The following is a 21,363-nucleotide window of genomic DNA, read 5'->3' on the forward strand; positions in this document are numbered from 1 at the left end:
GACTGAACCTTCTGTCACTAGTTTGACTGAGAACAAACAGGTTCAAGAATTTCCTAGCAAAAAGGTGTCAAATAAGCTACCTGAAATTAAATAGAAATAAAAGGCTTCCAATCCTCCAGTCGGATCTTAAAGGGGAGGAGTCAGACACGACAGGTAGAAGTCTTTGAAATCAGCCAATATTCATTTCCAAGCTCATATTAAACGATCTAGAAAACCTGGCTGGAAAACAAACAAACAAACCAAGCAAAAACCTTCCAGTGCTACAGTCTGGAAGAAAAGGGGCGGGTGTCACATACGACAGGTACATGCTTGAAACCAGGTGAGATTCAGTTCCATTCCATTATTAAGCAATCTGGTAAAGCCCCTTGGAAAACCTACTCTTTCTTATTCACTGGTTAAAATTCCCCTTAGGAACAATGGAAACTGGCCATAGAATTTTTATTTCCTTTTTCTTAAACAGAATTCCGCAACTGAAACGCATTTAGTACATGAAGCAAAACACATGGAGCAAAATTCTACCACTACTACACCAGGAACACCCATGGACGTGTCAAAACACGCCAGATAAATGTTCATAGAACAACGTACATTTTACCAACCAAACCTTCGTTACTAGCTCGGAAAAAGTAAGCGCATAATCTTCTTTTGACACAACTTTAAAGGTCTCATTAGAGACCATCAAAAATTGCCACGGCTGACTATTTTTCAAGTCATCCAGGCGTGGTATTGGGTAAAGTTTTCAACCAGCAATGATCGCGCCTCGGATTAACCTCATAAGCTACGATATTGCCTCTGCGAAAGGATAAAGATCCCGCCCACAACGGCACATGCCCACATTCAGATAGGAGACAGTCCAGGATGGTAAGTCCAAACACATCGCTCAGGTATGTCAGTCACTAAAGGAACAACACGACTGAACCTTCTGTCACTAGTTTGACTGAGAACAAACAGGTTCAAGAATTTCCTAGCAAAAAGGTGTCAAATAAGCTACCTGAAATTAAATAGAAATAAAAGGCTTCCAATCCTCCAGTCGGATCTAAAAGGGGAGGAGTCAGACACGACAGGTAGAAGTCTTTGAAATCAGCCAATATTCATTTCCAAGCTCATATTAAACGATCTAGAAAACCTGGCTGGAAAACTCACTGAACACCTTTGGGATGAACTGGAACACTGACTGCACCCCACACCTCCTCACCCACCCAACATCAGTGCCTGAGGGAGAGCAGAAGTAAAATTAAACAGGTGTTAAAGTAAATGAACGTCTTCCAGATTATGCACAAATGCAATTACTGGAGCATATATACAAAAAGTTTTGGTTGCCTTCCTGATAGTAGAAGTGGACAAATTATGAAAGTAACACTCCAAGTCGTTTTTTAAAAGAACCAAACCAGGGTTGAAGTTTTACTACACTGCATTTGTGAACGTGATACTTGGCTAATAAAATGATTAAATTGCATACAGAGCATAAATTTGTGTTTCAAGTCACAGTAAATGAATTCCAAATAAATCAATCAATCAATAAATAAATAAATAAATAAAAAGGGAAAGAAACGAAAGAAAATGAAGAAAGGTCTTAGGGTGTTAGCTACAGAAAGTTCAGCTGTCATCAATATCCAATTTCAAATGTGACACCAGAAAGGATTTGACTGGATAAAAGCTGTGAATGAGCCTGAAAGGTAGTTCTTTACCTTTCCGCTTTAATAAAAAATTGTTAAGCAAAGAACAGACTTTCTTCCAGCACAATATTGTGAACCTGTTCCAGTTTGAAAAAAATGCACGGATTTTCTTCTTATTTTTTCCGACGTGCTTTTGCAAACACATTGTCCCAAGCAGGCAAACGTTATTCACCTCTCCGGGCTCAGAGTGGCGCACTTCCCCACTCTCGGGAAGGGGGATTAGCTCAAATGGTAGAGCGCTCGCTTAGCATGCGAGAGGTAGCGGGATCGATGCCCGCATCCTCCACACTCCGCCGTGTTTTCAACAGAAATTAAACTCATCAGGCTCTTTATTAGGAACACCTGTACACCTACTCATTCATGCAATTATCTAATCAGCCAAGCGTGGGGCAGCAGTGCAGTGCATAAAATCATGCAGATTTGGGCCAGCAGTATCAGGTAATGTTCACATCAACCATCTAAACAGGCAAAAAATACGACAGGTACATGCCTGAAACCAGGTGAGATTCAGTTCCATTCCATTATTAAGCGATCTGGTGAAGCCAGTTAAAATTCCCCTTAGGAACAATCTAAATTGGCCATACAATTTTTAGTTCCTTTTTTTTTTTAAACAGAATTCCACAACTGAAACACATTTAGTACATGAAGCAAAACACGTAGAGTAAAATTCTACCACGACTACACCAGGAACACGTGTCAAAACACGCCAGATAAATGTTCATAGAACAACGTACATTTTACCAACCAAATCTTCATTACTAGCTCGGAAAAATTAAACACACAATCTTCTTTTGACACAACTTTAAAGGTCTTATTAGAGACCATCAAAAATTGCCACGGCTGACTATTTTTCAAGTCATCCAGGCGGGGTATTGGGTAAACTTTTCAACCAGCAATGATCGCGCCTCGGATTAACCTCATAAGCTACGATATTGCCTCTGCGAAAGGATAAAGGTCCCGCCCACAACGGCACATGCCCACATTCAGATAGGAGACAGTCCAGGATGGTAAGTCCAAACACATCTCTCAGGTATGTCAGTCACTAAAGGAACAACACGACTGAACCTTCTGTCACTAGTTTGACTGAGAACAAACAGGTTCAAGAATTTCCTAGCAAAAAGGTGTCAAATAAGCTACCTGAAATTAAATAGAAATAAAAGGCTTCCAATCCTCCAGTCGGATCTAAAAGGGGAGGAGTCAGACACGACAGGTAGAAGTCTTTGAAATCAGCCAATATTCATTTCCAAGCTCATATTAAACGATCTAGAAAACCTGGCTGGAAAACTCACTGAACACCTTTGGGATGAACTGGAACACTGACTGCACCCCACACCTCCTCACCCACCCAACATCAGTGCCTGAGGGAGAGCAGAAGTAAAATTAAACAGGTGTTAAAGTAAATGAACGTCTTCCAGATTATGCACAAATGCAATTACTGGAGCATATATACAAAAAGTTTTGGTTGCCTTCCTGATAGTAGAAGTGGACAAATTATGAAAGTAACACTCCAAGTCGTTTTTTAAAAGAACCAAACCAGGGTTGAAGTTTTACTACACTGCATTTGTGAACGTGATACTTGGCTAATAAAATGATTAAATTGCATACAGAGCATAAATTTGTGTTTCAAGTCACAGTAAATGAATTCCAAATAAATCAATCAATCAATAAATAAATAAATAAATAAAAAGGGAAAGAAACGAAAGAAAATGAAGAAAGGTCTTAGGGTGTTAGCTACAGAAAGTTCAGCTGTCATCAATATCCAATTTCAAATGTGACACCAGAAAGGATTTGACTGGATAAAAGCTGTGAATGAGCCTGAAAGGTAGTTCTTTACCTTTCCGCTTTAATAAAAAATTGTTAAGCAAAGAACAGACTTTCTTCCAGCACAATATTGTGAACCTGTTCCAGTTTGAAAAAAATGCACGGATTTTCTTCTTATTTTTTCCGACGTGCTTTTGCAAACACATTGTCCCAAGCAGGCAAACGTTATTCACCTCTCCGGGCTCAGAGTGGCGCACTTCCCCACTCTCGGGAAGGGGGATTAGCTCAAATGGTAGAGCGCTCGCTTAGCATGCGAGAGGTAGCGGGATCGATGCCCGCATCCTCCACACTCCGCCGTGTTTTCAACAGAAATTAAACTCATCAGGCTCTTTATTAGGAACACCTGTACACCTACTCATTCATGCAATTATCTAATCAGCCAAGCGTGGGGCAGCAGTGCAGTGCATAAAATCATGCAGATTTGGGCCAGCAGTATCAGGTAATGTTTACATCAACCATCTAAACAGGCAAAAAATACGACAGGTACATGCCTGAAACCAGGTGAGATTCAGTTCCATTCCATTATTAAGCGATCTGGTGAAGCCAGTTAAAATTCCCCTTAGGAACAATCTAAATTGGCCATACAATTTTTAGTTCCTTTTTTTTTTTAAACAGAATTCCACAACTGAAACACATTTAGTACATGAAGCAAAACACGTAGAGTAAAATTCTACCACGACTACACCAGGAACACGTGTCAAAACACGCCAGATAAATGTTCATAGAACAACGTACATTTTACCAACCAAATCTTCATTACTAGCTCGGAAAAATTAAACACACAATCTTCTTTTGACACAACTTTAAAGGTCTTATTAGAGACCATCAAAAATTGCCACGGCTGACTATTTTTCAAGTCATCCAGGCGGGGTATTGGGTAAAGTTTTCAACCAGCAATGATCGCGCCTCGGATTAACCTCATAAGCTACGATATTGCCTCTGCGAAAGGATAAAGGTCCCGCCCACAACGGCACATGCCCACATTCAGATAGGAGACAGTCCAGGATGGTAAGTCCAAACACATCGCTCAGGTATGTCAGTCACTAAAGGAACAACACGACTGAACCTTCTGTCACTAGTTTGACTGAGAACAAACAGGTTCAAGAATTTCCTAGCAAAAAGGTGTCAAATAAGCTACCTGAAATTAAATAGAAATAAAAGGCTTCCAATCCTCCAGTCGGATCTTAAAGGGGAGGAGTCAGACACGACAGGTAGAAGTCTTTGAAATCAGCCAGTATTCATTTCCAAGCTTATATTAAACGATCTAGAAAACCTGGCTGGAAAACAAACAAACCAAGCAAAAACCTTCCAGTGCTACAGTCTGGAAGAAAAGGGGCGGGTGTCACATACGACAGGTACATGCTTGAAACCAGGTGAGATTCAGTTCCATTCCATTATTAAGCAATCTGGTAAAGCCCCTTGGAAAACCTACTCTTTCTTATTCACTGGTTAAAATTCCCCTTAGGAACAATGGAAATTGGCCATAGAATTTTTATTTCCTTTTTCTTAAACAGAATTCCGCAACTGAAACGCATTTAGTACATGAAGCAAAACACATGGAGCAAAATTCTACCACTACTACAGCAGGAACACCCATGGACGTGTCAAAACACGCCAGATAAATGTTCATAGAACAACGTACATTTTACCAACCAAACCTTCGTTACTAGCTCGGAAAAAGCAAGCGCATAATCTTCTTTTGACACAACTTTAAAGGTCTTATTAGAGACCATCAAAAATTGCCACGGCTGACTATTTTTCAAGTCATCCAGGCGGGGTATTGGGTAAAGTTTTCAACCAGCAATGATCGCGCCTCGGATTAACCTCATAAGCTACGATATTGCCTCTGCGAAAGGATAAAGGTCCCGCCCACAACGGCACATGCCCACATTCAGATAGGAGACAGTCCAGGATGGTAAGTCCAAACACATCGCTCAGGTATGTCAGTCACTAAAGGAACAACACGACTGAACCTTCTGTCACTAGTTTGACTGAGAACAAACAGGTTCAAGAATTTCCTAGCAAAAAGGTGTCAAATAAGCTACCTGAAATTAAATAGAAATAAAAGGCTTCCAATCCTCCAGTCGGATCTAAAAGGGGAGGAGTCAGACACGACAGGTAGAAGTCTTTGAAATCAGCCAATATTCATTTCCAAGCTCATATTAAACGATCTAGAAAACCTGGCTGGAAAACTCACTGAACACCTTTGGGATGAACTGGAACACTGACTGCACCCCACACCTCCTCACCCACCCAACATCAGTGCCTGAGGGAGAGCAGAAGTAAAATTAAACAGGTGTTAAAGTAAATGAACGTCTTCCAGATTATGCACAAATGCAATTACTGGAGCATATATACAAAAAGTTTTGGTTGCCTTCCTGATAGTAGAAGTGGACAAATTATGAAAGTAACACTCCAAGTCGTTTTTTAAAAGAACCAAACCAGGGTTGAAGTTTTACTACACTGCATTTGTGAACGTGATACTTGGCTAATAAAATGATTAAATTGCATACAGAGCATAAATTTGTGTTTCAAGTCACAGTAAATGAATTCCAAATAAATCAATCAATCAATAAATAAATAAATAAATAAAAAGGGAAAGAAACGAAAGAAAATGAAGAAAGGTCTTAGGGTGTTAGCTACAGAAAGTTCAGCTGTCATCAATATCCAATTTCAAATGTGACACCAGAAAGGATTTGACTGGATAAAAGCTGTGAATGAGCCTGAAAGGTAGTTCTTTACCTTTCCGCTTTAATAAAAAATTGTTAAGCAAAGAACAGACTTTCTTCCAGCACAATATTGTGAACCTGTTCCAGTTTGAAAAAAATGCACGGATTTTCTTCTTATTTTTTCCGACGTGCTTTTGCAAACACATTGTCCCAAGCAGGCAAACGTTATTCACCTCTCCGGGCTCAGAGTGGCGCACTTCCCCACTCTCGGGAAGGGGGATTAGCTCAAATGGTAGAGCGCTCGCTTAGCATGCGAGAGGTAGCGGGATCGATGCCCGCATCCTCCACACTCCGCCGTGTTTTCAACAGAAATTAAACTCATCAGGCTCTTTATTAGGAACACCTGTACACCTACTCATTCATGCAATTATCTAATCAGCCAAGCGTGGGGCAGCAGTGCAGTGCATAAAATCATGCAGATTTGGGCCAGCAGTATCAGGTAATGTTCACATCAACCATCTAAACAGGCAAAAAATACGACAGGTACATGCCTGAAACCAGGTGAGATTCAGTTCCATTCCATTATTAAGCGATCTGGTGAAGCCAGTTAAAATTCCCCTTAGGAACAATCTAAATTGGCCATACAATTTTTAGTTCCTTTTTTTTTTTAAACAGAATTCCACAACTGAAACACATTTAGTACATGAAGCAAAACACGTAGAGTAAAATTCTACCACGACTACACCAGGAACACGTGTCAAAACACGCCAGATAAATGTTCATAGAACAACGTACATTTTACCAACCAAATCTTCATTACTAGCTCGGAAAAATTAAACACACAATCTTCTTTTGACACAACTTTAAAGGTCTTATTAGAGACCATCAAAAATTGCCACGGCTGACTATTTTCCAAGTCATCCAGGCGGGGTATTGGGTAAAGTTTTCAACCAGCAATGATCGCGCCTCGGATTAACCTCATAAGCTACGATATTGCCTCTGCGAAAGGATAAAGATCCCGCCCACAACGGCACATGCCCACATTCAGATAGGAGACAGTCCAGGATGGTAAGTCCAAACACATCGCTCAGGTATGTCAGTCACTAAAGGAACAACACGACTGAACCTTCTGTCACTAGTTTGACTGAGAACAAACAGGTTCAAGAATTTCCTAGCAAAAAGGTGTCAAATAAGCTACCTGAAATTAAATAGAAATAAAAGGCTTCCAATCCTCCAGTCGGATCTTAAAGGGGAGGAGTCAGACACGACAGGTAGAAGTCTTTGAAATCAGCCAATATTCATTTCCAAGCTCATATTAAACGATCTAGAAAACCTGGCTGGAAAACAAACAAACAAACCAAGCAAAAACCTTCCAGTGCTACAGTCTGGAAGAAAAGGGGCGGGTGTCACATACGACAGGTACATGCTTGAAACCAGGTGAGATTCAGTTCCATTCCATTATTAAGCAATCTGGTAAAGCCCCTTGGAAAACCTACTCTTTCTTATTCACTGGTTAAAATTCCCCTTAGGAACAATGGAAATTGGCCATAGAATTTTTATTTCCTTTTTCTTAAACAGAATTCCGCAACTGAAACGCATTTAGTACATGAAGCAAAACACATGGAGCAAAATTCTACCACTACTACAGCAGGAACACCCATGGACGTGTCAAAACACGCCAGATAAATGTTCATAGAACAACGTACATTTTACCAACCAAACCTTCGTTACTAGCTCGGAAAAAGCAAGCGCATAATCTTCTTTTGACACAACTTTAAAGGTCTTATTAGAGACCATCAAAAATTGCCACGGCTGACTATTTTTCAAGTCATCCAGGCGGGGTATTGGGTAAAGTTTTCAACCAGCAATGATCGCGCCTCGGATTAACCTCATAAGCTACGATATTGCCTCTGCGAAAGGATAAAGATCCCGCCTACAACGGCACATGCCCACATTCAGATAGGAGACAGTCCAGGATGGTAAGTCCAAACACATCGCTCAGGTATGTCAGTCACTAAAGGAACAACACGACTGAACCTTCTGTCACTAGTTTGACTGAGAACCAACAGGTTCAAGAATTTCCTAGCAAAAAGGTGTCAAATAAGCTACCTGAAATTAAATAGAAATAAAAGGCTTCCAATCCTCCAGTCGGATCTAAAAGGGGAGGAGTCAGACACGACAGGTAGAAGTCTTTGAAATCAGCCAATATTCATTTCCAAGCTCATATTAAACGATCTAGAAAACCTGGCTGGAAAACTCACTGAACACCTTTGGGATGAACTGGAACACTGACTGCACCCCACACCTCCTCACCCACCCAACATCAGTGCCTGAGGGAGAGCAGAAGTAAAATTAAACAGGTGTTAAAGTAAATGAACGTCTTCCAGATTATGCACAAATGCAATTACTGGAGCATATATACAAAAAGTTTTGGTTGCCTTCCTGATAGTAGAAGTGGACAAATTATGAAAGTAACACTCCAAGTCGTTTTTTAAAAGAACCAAACCAGGGTTGAAGTTTTACTACACTGCATTTGTGAACGTGATACTTGGCTAATAAAATGATTAAATTGCATACAGAGCATAAATTTGTGTTTCAAGTCACAGTAAATGAATTCCAAATAAATCAATCAATCAATAAATAAATAAATAAATAAAAAGGGAAAGAAACGAAAGAAAATGAAGAAAGGTCTTAGGGTGTTAGCTACAGAAAGTTCAGCTGTCATCAATATCCAATTTCAAATGTGACACCAGAAAGGATTTGACTGGATAAAAGCTGTGAATGAGCCTGAAAGGTAGTTCTTTACCTTTCCGCTTTAATAAAAAATTGTTAAGCAAAGAACAGACTTTCTTCCAGCACAATATTGTGAACCTGTTCCAGTTTGAAAAAAATGCACGGATTTTCTTCTTATTTTTTACGACGTGCTTTTGCAAACACATTGTCCCAAGCAGGCAAACGTTATTCACCTCTCCGGGCTCAGAGTGGCGCACTTCCCCACTCTCGGGAAGGGGGATTAGCTCAAATGGTAGAGCGCTCGCTTAGCATGCGAGAGGTAGCGGGATCGATGCCCGCATCCTCCACACTCCGCCGTGTTTTCAACAGAAATTAAACTCATCAGGCTCTTTATTAGGAACACCTGTACACCTACTCATTCATGCAATTATCTAATCAGCCAAGCGTGGGGCAGCAGTGCAGTGCATAAAATCATGCAGATTTGGGCCAGCAGTATCAGGTAATGTTCACATCAACCATCTAAACAGGCAAAAAATACGACAGGTACATGCCTGAAACCAGGTGAGATTCAGTTCCATTCCATTATTAAGCGATCTGGTGAAGCCAGTTAAAATTCCCCTTAGGAACAATCTAAATTGGCCATACAATTTTTAGTTCCTTTTTTTTTTTAAACAGAATTCCACAACTGAAACACATTTAGTACATGAAGCAAAACACGTAGAGTAAAATTCTACCACGACTACACCAGGAACACGTGTCAAAACACGCCAGATAAATGTTCATAGAACAACGTACATTTTACCAACCAAATCTTCATTACTAGCTCGGAAAAATTAAACACACAATCTTCTTTTGACACAACTTTAAAGGTCTTATTAGAGACCATCAAAAATTGCCACGGCTGACTATTTTCCAAGTCATCCAGGCGGGGTATTGGGTAAAGTTTTCAACCAGCAATGATCGCGCCTCGGATTAACCTCATAAACTACGATATTGCCTCTGCGAAAGGATAAAGATCCCGCCCACAACGGCACATGCCCACATTCAGATAGGAGACAGTCCAGGATGGTAAGTCCAAACACATCGCTCAGGTATGTCAGTCACTAAAGGAACAACACGACTGAACCTTCTGTCACTAGTTTGACTGAGAACAAACAGGTTCAAGAATTTCCTAGCAAAAAGGTGTCAAATAAGCTACCTGAAATTAAATAGAAATAAAAGGCTTCCAATCCTCCAGTCGGATCTAAAAGGGGAGGAGTCAGACACGACAGGTAGAAGTCTTTGAAATCAGCCAATATTCATTTCCAAGCTCATATTAAACGATCTAGAAAACCTGGCTGGAAAACTCACTGAACACCTTTGGGATGAACTGGAACACTGACTGCACCCCACACCTCCTCACCCACCCAACATCAGTGCCTGAGGGAGAGCAGAAGTAAAATTAAACAGGTGTTAAAGTAAATGAACGTCTTCCAGATTATGCACAAATGCAATTACTGGAGCATATATACAAAAAGTTTTGGTTGCCTTCCTGATAGTAGAAGTGGACAAATTATGAAAGTAACACTCCAAGACGTTTTTTAAAAGAACCAAACCAGGGTTGAAGTTTTACTACACTGCATTTGTGAACGTGATACTTGGCTAATAAAATGATTAAATTGCATACAGAGCATAAATTTGTGTTTCAAGTCACAGTAAATGAATTCCAAATAAATCAATCAATCAATAAATAAATAAATAAATAAAAAGGGAAAGAAACGAAAGAAAATGAAGAAAGGTCTTAGGGTGTTAGCTACAGAAAGTTCAGCTGTCATCAATATCCAATTTCAAATGTGACACCAGAAAGGATTTGACTGGATAAAAGCTGTGAATGAGCCTGAAAGGTAGTTCTTTACCTTTCCGCTTTAATAAAAAATTGTTAAGCAAAGAACAGACTTTCTTCCAGCACAATATTGTGAACCTGTTCCAGTTTGAAAAAAATGCACGGATTTTCTTCTTATTTTTTCCGACGTGCTTTTGCAAACACATTGTCCCAAGCAGGCAAACGTTATTCACCTCTCCGGGCTCAGAGTGGCGCACTTCCCCACTCTCGGGAAGGGGGATTAGCTCAAATGGTAGAGCGCTCGCTTAGCATGCGAGAGGTAGCGGGATCGATGCCCGCATCCTCCACACTCCGCCGTGTTTTCAACAGAAATTAAACTCATCAGGCTCTTTATTAGGAACACCTGTACACCTACTCATTCATGCAATTATCTAATCAGCCAAGCGTGGGGCAGCAGTGCAGTGCATAAAATCATGCAGATTTGGGCCAGCAGTATCAGGTAATGTTCACATCAACCATCTAAACAGGCAAAAAATACGACAGGTACATGCCTGAAACCAGGTGAGATTCAGTTCCATTCCATTATTAAGCGATCTGGTGAAGCCAGTTAAAATTCCCCTTAGGAACAATCTAAATTGGCCATACAATTTTTAGTTCCTTTTTTTTTTTAAACAGAATTCCACAACTGAAACACATTTAGTACATGAAGCAAAACACGTAGAGTAAAATTCTACCACGACTACACCAGGAACACGTGTCAAAACACGCCAGATAAATGTTCATAGAACAACGTACATTTTACCAACCAAATCTTCATTACTAGCTCGGAAAAATTAAACACACAATCTTCTTTTGACACAACTTTAAAGGTCTTATTAGAGACCATCAAAAATTGCCACGGCTGACTATTTTCCAAGTCATCCAGGCGGGGTATTGGGTAAAGTTTTCAACCAGCAATGATCGCGCCTCGGATTAACCTCATAAGCTACGATATTGCCTCTGCGAAAGGATAAAGATCCCGCCCACAACGGCACATGCCCACATTCAGATAGGAGACAGTCCAGGATGGTAAGTCCAAACACATCGCTCAGGTATGTCAGTCACTAAAGGAACAACACGACTGAACCTTCTGTCACTAGTTTGACTGAGAACAAACAGGTTCAAGAATTTCCTAGCAAAAAGGTGTCAAATAAGCTACCTGAAATTAAATAGAAATAAAAGGCTTCCAATCCTCCAGTCGGATCTTAAAGGGGAGGAGTCAGACACGACAGGTAGAAGTCTTTGAAATCAGCCAATATTCATTTCCAAGCTCATATTAAACGATCTAGAAAACCTGGCTGGAAAACAAACAAACAAACCAAGCAAAAACCTTCCAGTGCTACAGTCTGGAAGAAAAGGGGCGGGTGTCACATACGACAGGTACATGCTTGAAACCAGGTGAGATTCAGTTCCATTCCATTATTAAGCAATCTGGTAAAGCCCCTTGGAAAACCTACTCTTTCTTATTCACTGGTTAAAATTCCCCTTAGGAACAATGGAAATTGGCCATAGAATTTTTATTTCCTTTTTCTTAAACAGAATTCCGCAACTGAAACGCATTTAGTACATGAAGCAAAACACATGGAGCAAAATTCTACCACTACTACAGCAGGAACACCCATGGACGTGTCAAAACACGCCAGATAAATGTTCATAGAACAACGTACATTTTACCAACCAAACCTTCGTTACTAGCTCGGAAAAAGCAAGCGCATAATCTTCTTTTGACACAACTTTAAAGGTCTTATTAGAGACCATCAAAAATTGCCACGGCTGACTATTTTTCAAGTCATCCAGGCGGGGTATTGGGTAAAGTTTTCAACCAGCAATGATCGCGCCTCGGATTAACCTCATAAGCTACGATATTGCCTCTGCGAAAGGATAAAGATCCCGCCTACAACGGCACATGCCCACATTCAGATAGGAGACAGTCCAGGATGGTAAGTCCAAACACATCGCTCAGGTATGTCAGTCACTAAAGGAACAACACGACTGAACCTTCTGTCACTAGTTTGACTGAGAACAAACAGGTTCAAGAATTTCCTAGCAAAAAGGTGTCAAATAAGCTACCTGAAATTAAATAGAAATAAAAGGCTTCCAATCCTCCAGTCGGATCTAAAAGGGGAGGAGTCAGACACGACAGGTAGAAGTCTTTGAAATCAGCCAATATTCATTTCCAAGCTCATATTAAACGATCTAGAAAACCTGGCTGGAAAACTCACTGAACACCTTTGGGATGAACTGGAACACTGACTGCACCCCACACCTCCTCACCCACCCAACATCAGTGCCTGAGGGAGAGCAGAAGTAAAATTAAACAGGTGTTAAAGTAAATGAACGTCTTCCAGATTATGCACAAATGCAATTACTGGAGCATATATACAAAAAGTTTTGGTTGCCTTCCTGATAGTAGAAGTGGACAAATTATGAAAGTAACACTCCAAGTCGTTTTTTAAAAGAACCAAACCAGGGTTGAAGTTTTACTACACTGCATTTGTGAACGTGATACTTGGCTAATAAAATGATTAAATTGCATACAGAGCATAAATTTGTGTTTCAAGTCACAGTAAATGAATTCCAAATAAATCAATCAATCAATAAATAAATAAATAAATAAAAAGGGAAAGAAACGAAAGAAAATGAAGAAAGGTCTTAGGGTGTTAGCTACAGAAAGTTCAGCTGTCATCAATATCCAATTTCAAATGTGACACCAGAAAGGATTTGACTGGATAAAAGCTGTGAATGAGCCTGAAAGGTAGTTCTTTACCTTTCCGCTTTAATAAAAAATTGTTAAGCAAAGAACAGACTTTCTTCCAGCACAATATTGTGAACCTGTTCCAGTTTGAAAAAAATGCACGGATTTTCTTCTTATTTTTTCCGACGTGCTTTTGCAAACACATTGTCCCAAGCAGGCAAACGTTATTCACCTCTCCGGGCTCAGAGTGGCGCACTTCCCCACTCTCGGGAAGGGGGATTAGCTCAAATGGTAGAGCGCTCGCTTAGCATGCGAGAGGTAGCGGGATCGATGCCCGCATCCTCCACACTCCGCCGTGTTTTCAACAGAAATTAAACTCATCAGGCTCTTTATTAGGAACACCTGTACACCTACTCATTCATGCAATTATCTAATCAGCCAAGCGTGGGGCAGCAGTGCAGTGCATAAAATCATGCAGATTTGGGCCAGCAGTATCAGGTAATGTTCACATCAACCATCTAAACAGGCAAAAAATACGACAGGTACATGCCTGAAACCAGGTGAGATTCAGTTCCATTCCATTATTAAGCGATCTGGTGAAGCCAGTTAAAATTCCCCTTAGGAACAATCTAAATTGGCCATACAATTTTTAGTTCCTTTTTTTTTTTAAACAGAATTCCACAACTGAAACACATTTAGTACATGAAGCAAAACACGTAGAGTAAAATTCTACCACGACTACACCAGGAACACGTGTCAAAACACGCCAGATAAATGTTCATAGAACAACGTACATTTTACCAACCAAATCTTCATTACTAGCTCGGAAAAATTAAACACACAATCTTCTTTTGACACAACTTTAAAGGTCTTATTAGAGACCATCAAAAATTGCCACGGCTGACTATTTTCCAAGTCATCCAGGCGGGGTATTGGGTAAAGTTTTCAACCAGCAATGATCGCGCCTCGGATTAACCTCATAAGCTACGATATTGCCTCTGCGAAAGGATAAAGATCCCGCCCACAACGGCACATGCCCACATTCAGATAGGAGACAGTCCAGGATGGTAAGTCCAAACACATCGCTCAGGTATGTCAGTCACTAAAGGAACAACACGACTGAACCTTCTGTCACTAGTTTGACTGAGAACAAACAGGTTCAAGAATTTCCTAGCAAAAAGGTGTCAAATAAGCTACCTGAAATTAAATAGAAATAAAAGGCTTCCAATCCTCCAGTCGGATCTTAAAGGGGAGGAGTCAGACACGACAGGTAGAAGTCTTTGAAATCAGCCAATATTCATTTCCAAGCTCATATTAAACGATCTAGAAAACCTGGCTGGAAAACAAACAAACAAACCAAGCAAAAACCTTCCAGTGCTACAGTCTGGAAGAAAAGGGGCGGGTGTCACATACGACAGGTACATGCTTGAAACCAGGTGAGATTCAGTTCCATTCCATTATTAAGCAATCTGGTAAAGCCCCTTGGAAAACCTACTCTTTCTTATTCACTGGTTAAAATTCCCCTTAGGAACAATGGAAATTGGCCATAGAATTTTTATTTCCTTTTTCTTAAACAGAATTCCGCAACTGAAACGCATTTAGTACATGAAGCAAAACACATGGAGCAAAATTCTACCACTACTACAGCAGGAACACCCATGGACGTGTCAAAACACGCCAGATAAATGTTCATAGAACAACGTACATTTTACCAACCAAACCTTCGTTACTAGCTCGGAAAAAGCAAGCGCATAATCTTCTTTTGACACAACTTTAAAGGTCTTATTAGAGACCATCAAAAATTGCCACGGCTGACTATTTTTCAAGTCATCCAGGCGGGGTATTGGGTAAAGTTTTCAACCAGCAATGATCGCGCCTCGGATTAACCTCATAAGCTACGATATTGCCTCTGCGAAAGGATAAAGATCCCGCCTACAACGGCACATGCCCACATTCAGATAGGAGACAGTCCAGGATGGTAAGTCCAAACACATCGCTCAGGTATGTCAGTCACTAAAGGAACAACACGACTGAACCTTCTGTCACTAGTTTGACTGAGAACCAACAGGTTCAAGAATTTCCTAGCAAAAAGGTGTCAAATAAGCTACCTGAAATTAAATAGAAATAAAAGGCTTCCAATCCTCCAGTCGGATCTAAAAGGGGAGGAGTCAGACACGACAGGTAGAAGTCTTTGAAATCAGCCAATATTCATTTCCAAGCTCATATTAAACGATCTAGAAAACCTGGCTGGAAAACAAACAAACAAACCAAGCAAAAACCTTCCAGTGCTACAGTCTGGAAGAAAAGGGGCGGGTGTCACATACGACAGGTACATGCTTGAAACCAGGTGAGATTCAGTTCCATTCCATTATTAAGCAATCTGGTAAAGCCCCTTGGAAAACCTACTCTTTCTTATTCACTGGTTAAAATTCCCCTTAGGAACAATGGAAATTGGCCATAGAATTTTTATTTCCTTTTTCTTAAACAGAATTCCGCAACTGAAACGCATTTAGTACATGAAGCAAAACACATGGAGCAAAATTCTACCACTACTACACCAGGAACACGTGTCAAAACACGCCAGATAAATGTTCATAGAACAACGTACATTTTACCAACCAAACCTTCGTTACTAGCTTGGAAAAAGCAAGCGCATAATCTTCTTTTGACACAACTTTAAAGGTCTTATTAGAGACCATCAAAAATTGCCACGGCTGACTATTTTTCAAGTCATCCAGGCGGGGTATTGGGTAAAGTTTTCAACCAGCAATGATCGCGCCTCGGATTAACCTCATAAGCTACGATATTGCCTCTGCGAAAGGATAAAGATCCCGCCCACAACGGCACATGCCCACATTCAGATAGGAGACAGTCCAGGATGGTAAGTCCAAACACATCGCTCAGGTATGTCAGTCACTAAAGGAACAACACGACTGAACCTTCTGTCACTAGTTTGACTGAGAACAAACAGGTTCAAGAATTTCCTAGCAAAAAGGTGTCAAATAAGCTACGTGAAATTAAATAGAAATAAAAGGCTTCCAATCCTCCAGTCGGATCTTAAAGGGGAGGAGTCAGACACGACAGGTAGAAGTCTTTGAAATCAGCCAATATTCATTTCCAAGCTTATATTAAACGATCTAGAAAACCTGGCTGGAAAACAAACAAACCAAGCAAAAACCTTCCAGTGCTACAGTCTGGAAGAAAAGGGGCGGGTGTCACATACGACAGGTACATGCTTGAAACCAGGTGAGATTCAGTTCCATTCCATTATTAAGCAATCTGGTAAAGCCCCTTGGAAAACCTACTCTTTCTTATTCACTGGTTAAAATTCCCCTTAGGAACAATGGAAACTGGCCATAGAATTTTTATTTCCTTTTTCTTAAACAGAATTCCGCAACTGAAACGCATTTAGTACATGAAGCAAAACACATGGAGCAAAATTCTACCACTACTACACCAGGAACACCCATGGACGTGTCAAACCATGCCAGATAAATGTTCATAGAACAACGTAAATTTTACCAACCAAACCTTCGTTACTAGCTCGGAAAAAGCAAGCGCATAATCTTCTTTTGACACAACTTTAAAGGTCTCATTAGAAACCATCAAAAATTGCCACGGCTGACTATTTTTCAAGTCATCCAGGCGGGGTATTGGGTAAAGTTTTCAACCAGCAATGATCGCGCCTCGGATTAACCTCATAAGCTACGATATTGCCTCTGCGAAAGGATAAAGATCCCGCCCACAACGGCACATGCCCACATTCAGATAGGAGACAGTCCAGGATGGTAAGTCCAAACACATCGCTCAGGTATGTCAGTCACTAAAGGAACAACACGACTGAACCTTCTGTCACTATTTTGACTGAGAACCAACAGGTTCAAGAATTTCCTAGCAAAAAGGTGTCAAATAAGATACCTGAAATTCAATAGAAATAAAAGGCTTCCAATCCTCCAGTCGGATCTAAAAGGGGAGGAGTCAGACACGACAGGTAGAAGTCTTTGAAATCAGCCAATATTCATTTCCAAGCTCATATTAAACGATCTAGAAAACCTGGCTGGAAAACAAACAAACAAACCAAGCAAAAACCTTCCAGTGCTACAGTCTGGAAGAAAAGGGGCGGGTGTCACATACGACAGGTACATGCTTGAAACCAGGTGAGATTCAGTTCCATTCCATTATTAAGCAATCTGGTAAAGCCCCTTGGAAAACCTACTCTTTCTTATTCACTGGTTAAAATTCCCCTTAGGAACAATGGAAATTGGCCATAGAATTTTTATTTCCTTTTTCTTAAACAGAATTCCGCAACTGAAACGCATTTAGTACATGAAGCAAAACACATGGAGCAAAATTCTACCACTACTACACCAGGAACACGTGTCAAAACACGCCAGATAAATGTTCATAGAACAACGTACATTTTACCAACCAAACCTTCGTTACTAGCTTGGAAAAAGCAAGCGCATAATCTTCTTTTGACACAACTTTAAAGGTCTTATTAGAGACCATCAAAAATTGCCACGGCTGACTATTTTTCAAGTCATCCAGGCGGGGTATTGGGTAAAGTTTTCAACCAGCAATGATCGCGCCTCGGATTAACCTCATAAGCTACGATATTGCCTCTGCGAAAGGATAAAGATCCCGCCCACAACGGCACATGCCCACATTCAGATAGGAGACAGTCCAGGATGGTAAGTCCAAACACATCGCTCAGGTATGTCAGTCACTAAAGGAACAACACGACTGAACCTTCTGTCACTAGTTTGACTGAGAACAAACAGGTTCAAGAATTTCCTAGCAAAAAGGTGTCAAATAAGCTACGTGAAATTAAATAGAAATAAAAGGCTTCCAATCCTCCAGTCGGATCTTAAAGGGGAGGAGTCAGACACGACAGGTAGAAGTCTTTGAAATCAGCCAATATTCATTTCCAAGCTTATATTAAACGATCTAGAAAACCTGGCTGGAAAACAAACAAACCAAGCAAAAACCTTCCAGTGCTACAGTCTGGAAGAAAAGGGGCGGGTGTCACATACGACAGGTACATGCTTGAAACCAGGTGAGATTCAGTTCCATTCCATTATTAAGCAATCTGGTAAAGCCCCTTGGAAAACCTACTCTTTCTTATTCACTGGTTAAAATTCCCCTTAGGAACAATGGAAACTGGCCATAGAATTTTTATTTCCTTTTTCTTAAACAGAATTCCGCAACTGAAACGCATTTAGTACATGAAGCAAAACACATGGAGCAAAATTCTACCACTACTACACCAGGAACACCCATGGACGTGTCAAAACACGCCAGATAAATGTTCATAGAACAACGTAAATTTTACCAACCAAACCTTCGTTACTAGCTCGGAAAAAGCAAGCGCATAATCTTCTTTTGACACAACTTTAAAGGTCTCATTAGAAACCATCAAAAATTGCCACGGCTGACTATTTTTCAAGTCATCCAGGCGGGGTATTGGGTAAAGTTTTCAACCAGCAATGATCGCGCCTCGGATTAACCTCATAAGCTACGATATTGCCTCTGCGAAAGGATAAAGATCCCGCCCACAACGGCACATGCCCACATTCAGATAGGAGACAGTCCAGGATGGTAAGTCCAAACACATCGCTCAGGTATGTCAGTCACTAAAGGAACAACACGACTGAACCTTCTGTCACTATTTTGACTGAGAACCAACAGGTTCAAGAATTTCCTAGCAAAAAGGTGTCAAATAAGCTACCTGAAATTAAATAGAAATAAAAGGCTTCCAATCCTCCAGTCGGATCTAAAAGGGGAGGAGTCAGACACGACAGGTAGAAGTCTTTGAAATCAGCCAATATTCATTTCCAAGCTCATATTAAACGATCTAGAAAACCTGGCTGGAAAACAAACAAACAAACCAAGCAAAAACCTTCCAGTGCTACAGTCTGGAAGAAAAGGGGCGGGTGTCACATACGACAGGTACATGCTTGAAACCAGGTGAGATTCAGTTCCATTCCATTATTAAGCAATCTGGTAAAGCCCCTTGGAAAACCTACTCTTTCTTATTCACTGGTTAAAATTCCCCTTAGGAACAATGGAAATTGGCCATAGAATTTTTATTTCCTTTTTCTTAAACAGAATTCCGCAACTGAAACGCATTTAGTACATGAAGCAAAACACATGGAGCAAAATTCTACCACTACTACACCAGGAACACGTGTCAAAACACGCCAGATAAATGTTCATAGAACAACGTACATTTTACCAACCAAACCTTCGTTACTAGCTTGGAAAAAGCAAGCGCATAATCTTCTTTTGACACAACTTTAAAGGTCTTATTAGAGACCATCAAAAATTGCCACGGCTGACTATTTTTCAAGTCATCCAGGCGGGGTATTGGGTAAAGTTTTCAACCAGCAATGATCGCGCCTCGGATTAACCTCATAAGCTACGATATTGCCTCTGCGAAAGGATAAAGATCCCGCCCACAACGGCACATGCCCACATTCAGATAGGAGACAGTCCAGGATGGTAAGTCCAAACACATCGCTCAGGTATGTCAGTCACTAAAGGAACAACACGACTGAACCTTCTGTCACTAGTTTGACTGAGAACAAACAGGTTCAAGAATTTCCTAGCAAAAAGGTGTCAAATAAGCTACGTGAAATTAAATAGAAATAAAAGGCTTCCAATCCTCCAGTCGGATCTTAAAGGGGAGGAGTCAGACACGACAGGTAGAAGTCTTTGAAATCAGCCAATATTCATTTCCAAGCTTATATTAAACGATCTAGAAAACCTGGCTGGAAAACAAACAAACCAAGCAAAAACCTTCCAGTGCTACAGTCTGGAAGAAAAGGGGCGGGTGTCACATACGACAGGTACATGCTTGAAACCAGGTGAGATTCAGTTCCATTCCATTATTAAGCAATCTGGTAAAGCCCCTTGGAAAACCTACTCTTTCTTATTCACTGGTTAAAATTCCCCTTAGGAACAATGGAAACTGGCCATAGAATTTTTATTTCCTTTTTCTTAAACAGAATTCCGCAACTGAAACGCATTTAGTACATGAAGCAAAACACATGGAGCAAAATTCTACCACTACTACACCAGGAACACCCATGGACGTGTCAAAACACGCCAGATAAATGTTCATAGAACAACGTAAATTTTACCAACCAAACCTTCGTTACTAGCTCGGAAAAAGCAAGCGCATAATCTTCTTTTGACACAACTTTAAAGGTCTCATTAGAAACCATCAAAAATTGCCACGGCTGACTATTTTTCAAGTCATCCAGGCGGGGTATTGGGTAAAGTTTTCAACCAGCAATGATCGCGCCTCGGATTAACCTCATAAGCTACGATATTGCCTCTGCGAAAGGATAAAGATCCCGCCCACAACGGCACATGCCCACATTCAGATAGGAGACAGTCCAGGATGGTAAGTCCAAACACATCGCTCAGGTATGTCAGTCACTAAAGGAACAACACGACTGAACCTTCTGTCACTATTTTGACTGAGAACCAACAGGTTCAAGAATTTCCTAGCAAAAAGGTGTCAAATAAGCTACCTGAAATTAAATAGAAATAAAAGGCTTCCAATCCTCCAGTCGGATCTAAAAGGGGAGGAGTCAGACACGACAGGTAGAAGTCTTTGAAATCAGCCAATATTCATTTCCAAGCTCATATTAAACGATCTAGAAAACCTGGCTGGAAAACAAACAAACAAACCAAGCAAAAACCTTCCAGTGCTACAGTCTGGAAGAAAAGGGGCGGGTGTCACATACGACAGGTACATGCTTGAAACCAGGTGAGATTCAGTTCCATTCCATTATTAAGCAATCTGGTAAAGCCCCTTGGAAAACCTACTCTTTCTTATTCACTGGTTAAAATTCCCCTTAGGAACAATGGAAACTGGCCATAGAATTTTTATTTCCTTTT

At 40.6% G+C, this 21,363-nt stretch overlaps 23 non-coding genes across 23 annotated transcripts; 6 read left to right on the top strand and 17 right to left on the bottom strand.

Annotated features, from left to right (window-relative positions):
• Positions 1 to 663: 663 nt before the first annotated feature.
• Positions 664 to 804, bottom strand: LOC128319034 (U4 spliceosomal RNA). Its single transcript, XR_008302465.1, has one exon. It is a non-coding gene; the product is annotated as a U4 spliceosomal RNA (small nuclear RNA).
• A 1,085-nt stretch (positions 805 to 1,889) lies between these two features.
• trnaa-agc (transfer RNA alanine (anticodon AGC)) lies at positions 1,890 to 1,962 on the top strand. The gene has a single exon. It is a non-coding gene; the product is annotated as a tRNA-Ala (tRNA).
• A 523-nt stretch (positions 1,963 to 2,485) lies between these two features.
• LOC128319021 (U4 spliceosomal RNA) lies at positions 2,486 to 2,626 on the bottom strand. Its single transcript, XR_008302450.1, has one exon. It is a non-coding gene; the product is annotated as a U4 spliceosomal RNA (small nuclear RNA).
• Positions 2,627 to 3,711: 1,085 nt separating this feature from the next.
• trnaa-agc (transfer RNA alanine (anticodon AGC)) lies at positions 3,712 to 3,784 on the top strand. The gene has a single exon. It is a non-coding gene; the product is annotated as a tRNA-Ala (tRNA).
• Positions 3,785 to 4,307: 523 nt separating this feature from the next.
• LOC128318999 (U4 spliceosomal RNA) lies at positions 4,308 to 4,448 on the bottom strand. Its single transcript, XR_008302428.1, has one exon. It is a non-coding gene; the product is annotated as a U4 spliceosomal RNA (small nuclear RNA).
• Positions 4,449 to 5,214: 766 nt separating this feature from the next.
• LOC128319000 (U4 spliceosomal RNA) lies at positions 5,215 to 5,355 on the bottom strand. The gene has a single exon (XR_008302429.1). It is a non-coding gene; the product is annotated as a U4 spliceosomal RNA (small nuclear RNA).
• A 1,085-nt stretch (positions 5,356 to 6,440) lies between these two features.
• Positions 6,441 to 6,513, top strand: trnaa-agc (transfer RNA alanine (anticodon AGC)). The gene has a single exon. It is a non-coding gene; the product is annotated as a tRNA-Ala (tRNA).
• A 523-nt stretch (positions 6,514 to 7,036) lies between these two features.
• LOC128319009 (U4 spliceosomal RNA) lies at positions 7,037 to 7,177 on the bottom strand. Its single transcript, XR_008302438.1, has one exon. It is a non-coding gene; the product is annotated as a U4 spliceosomal RNA (small nuclear RNA).
• Positions 7,178 to 7,947: 770 nt separating this feature from the next.
• On the bottom strand, positions 7,948 to 8,088 carry LOC128319001 (U4 spliceosomal RNA). Its single transcript, XR_008302430.1, has one exon. It is a non-coding gene; the product is annotated as a U4 spliceosomal RNA (small nuclear RNA).
• A 1,085-nt stretch (positions 8,089 to 9,173) lies between these two features.
• trnaa-agc (transfer RNA alanine (anticodon AGC)) lies at positions 9,174 to 9,246 on the top strand. Its single transcript has one exon. It is a non-coding gene; the product is annotated as a tRNA-Ala (tRNA).
• Positions 9,247 to 9,769: 523 nt separating this feature from the next.
• On the bottom strand, positions 9,770 to 9,910 carry LOC128319020 (U4 spliceosomal RNA). The gene has a single exon (XR_008302449.1). It is a non-coding gene; the product is annotated as a U4 spliceosomal RNA (small nuclear RNA).
• Positions 9,911 to 10,995: 1,085 nt separating this feature from the next.
• trnaa-agc (transfer RNA alanine (anticodon AGC)) lies at positions 10,996 to 11,068 on the top strand. Its single transcript has one exon. It is a non-coding gene; the product is annotated as a tRNA-Ala (tRNA).
• Positions 11,069 to 11,591: 523 nt separating this feature from the next.
• Positions 11,592 to 11,732, bottom strand: LOC128319010 (U4 spliceosomal RNA). The gene has a single exon (XR_008302439.1). It is a non-coding gene; the product is annotated as a U4 spliceosomal RNA (small nuclear RNA).
• Positions 11,733 to 12,502: 770 nt separating this feature from the next.
• On the bottom strand, positions 12,503 to 12,643 carry LOC128319002 (U4 spliceosomal RNA). The gene has a single exon (XR_008302431.1). It is a non-coding gene; the product is annotated as a U4 spliceosomal RNA (small nuclear RNA).
• A 1,085-nt stretch (positions 12,644 to 13,728) lies between these two features.
• On the top strand, positions 13,729 to 13,801 carry trnaa-agc (transfer RNA alanine (anticodon AGC)). Its single transcript has one exon. It is a non-coding gene; the product is annotated as a tRNA-Ala (tRNA).
• A 523-nt stretch (positions 13,802 to 14,324) lies between these two features.
• On the bottom strand, positions 14,325 to 14,465 carry LOC128319011 (U4 spliceosomal RNA). Its single transcript, XR_008302440.1, has one exon. It is a non-coding gene; the product is annotated as a U4 spliceosomal RNA (small nuclear RNA).
• A 770-nt stretch (positions 14,466 to 15,235) lies between these two features.
• LOC128319003 (U4 spliceosomal RNA) lies at positions 15,236 to 15,376 on the bottom strand. The gene has a single exon (XR_008302432.1). It is a non-coding gene; the product is annotated as a U4 spliceosomal RNA (small nuclear RNA).
• A 762-nt stretch (positions 15,377 to 16,138) lies between these two features.
• On the bottom strand, positions 16,139 to 16,279 carry LOC128319004 (U4 spliceosomal RNA). Its single transcript, XR_008302433.1, has one exon. It is a non-coding gene; the product is annotated as a U4 spliceosomal RNA (small nuclear RNA).
• A 766-nt stretch (positions 16,280 to 17,045) lies between these two features.
• LOC128319035 (U4 spliceosomal RNA) lies at positions 17,046 to 17,186 on the bottom strand. Its single transcript, XR_008302466.1, has one exon. It is a non-coding gene; the product is annotated as a U4 spliceosomal RNA (small nuclear RNA).
• Positions 17,187 to 17,948: 762 nt separating this feature from the next.
• Positions 17,949 to 18,089, bottom strand: LOC128319005 (U4 spliceosomal RNA). Its single transcript, XR_008302434.1, has one exon. It is a non-coding gene; the product is annotated as a U4 spliceosomal RNA (small nuclear RNA).
• Positions 18,090 to 18,855: 766 nt separating this feature from the next.
• LOC128319036 (U4 spliceosomal RNA) lies at positions 18,856 to 18,996 on the bottom strand. Its single transcript, XR_008302467.1, has one exon. It is a non-coding gene; the product is annotated as a U4 spliceosomal RNA (small nuclear RNA).
• A 762-nt stretch (positions 18,997 to 19,758) lies between these two features.
• On the bottom strand, positions 19,759 to 19,899 carry LOC128319006 (U4 spliceosomal RNA). Its single transcript, XR_008302435.1, has one exon. It is a non-coding gene; the product is annotated as a U4 spliceosomal RNA (small nuclear RNA).
• A 766-nt stretch (positions 19,900 to 20,665) lies between these two features.
• Positions 20,666 to 20,806, bottom strand: LOC128319037 (U4 spliceosomal RNA). Its single transcript, XR_008302468.1, has one exon. It is a non-coding gene; the product is annotated as a U4 spliceosomal RNA (small nuclear RNA).
• Positions 20,807 to 21,363: the final 557 nt, after the last annotated feature.

The sequence above is a fragment of the Pangasianodon hypophthalmus genome, chromosome 9 (genome assembly GCF_027358585.1).
Source record: "Pangasianodon hypophthalmus isolate fPanHyp1 chromosome 9, fPanHyp1.pri, whole genome shotgun sequence".
Classification (NCBI taxonomy): Eukaryota; Metazoa; Chordata; class Actinopteri; order Siluriformes; family Pangasiidae; genus Pangasianodon; species Pangasianodon hypophthalmus.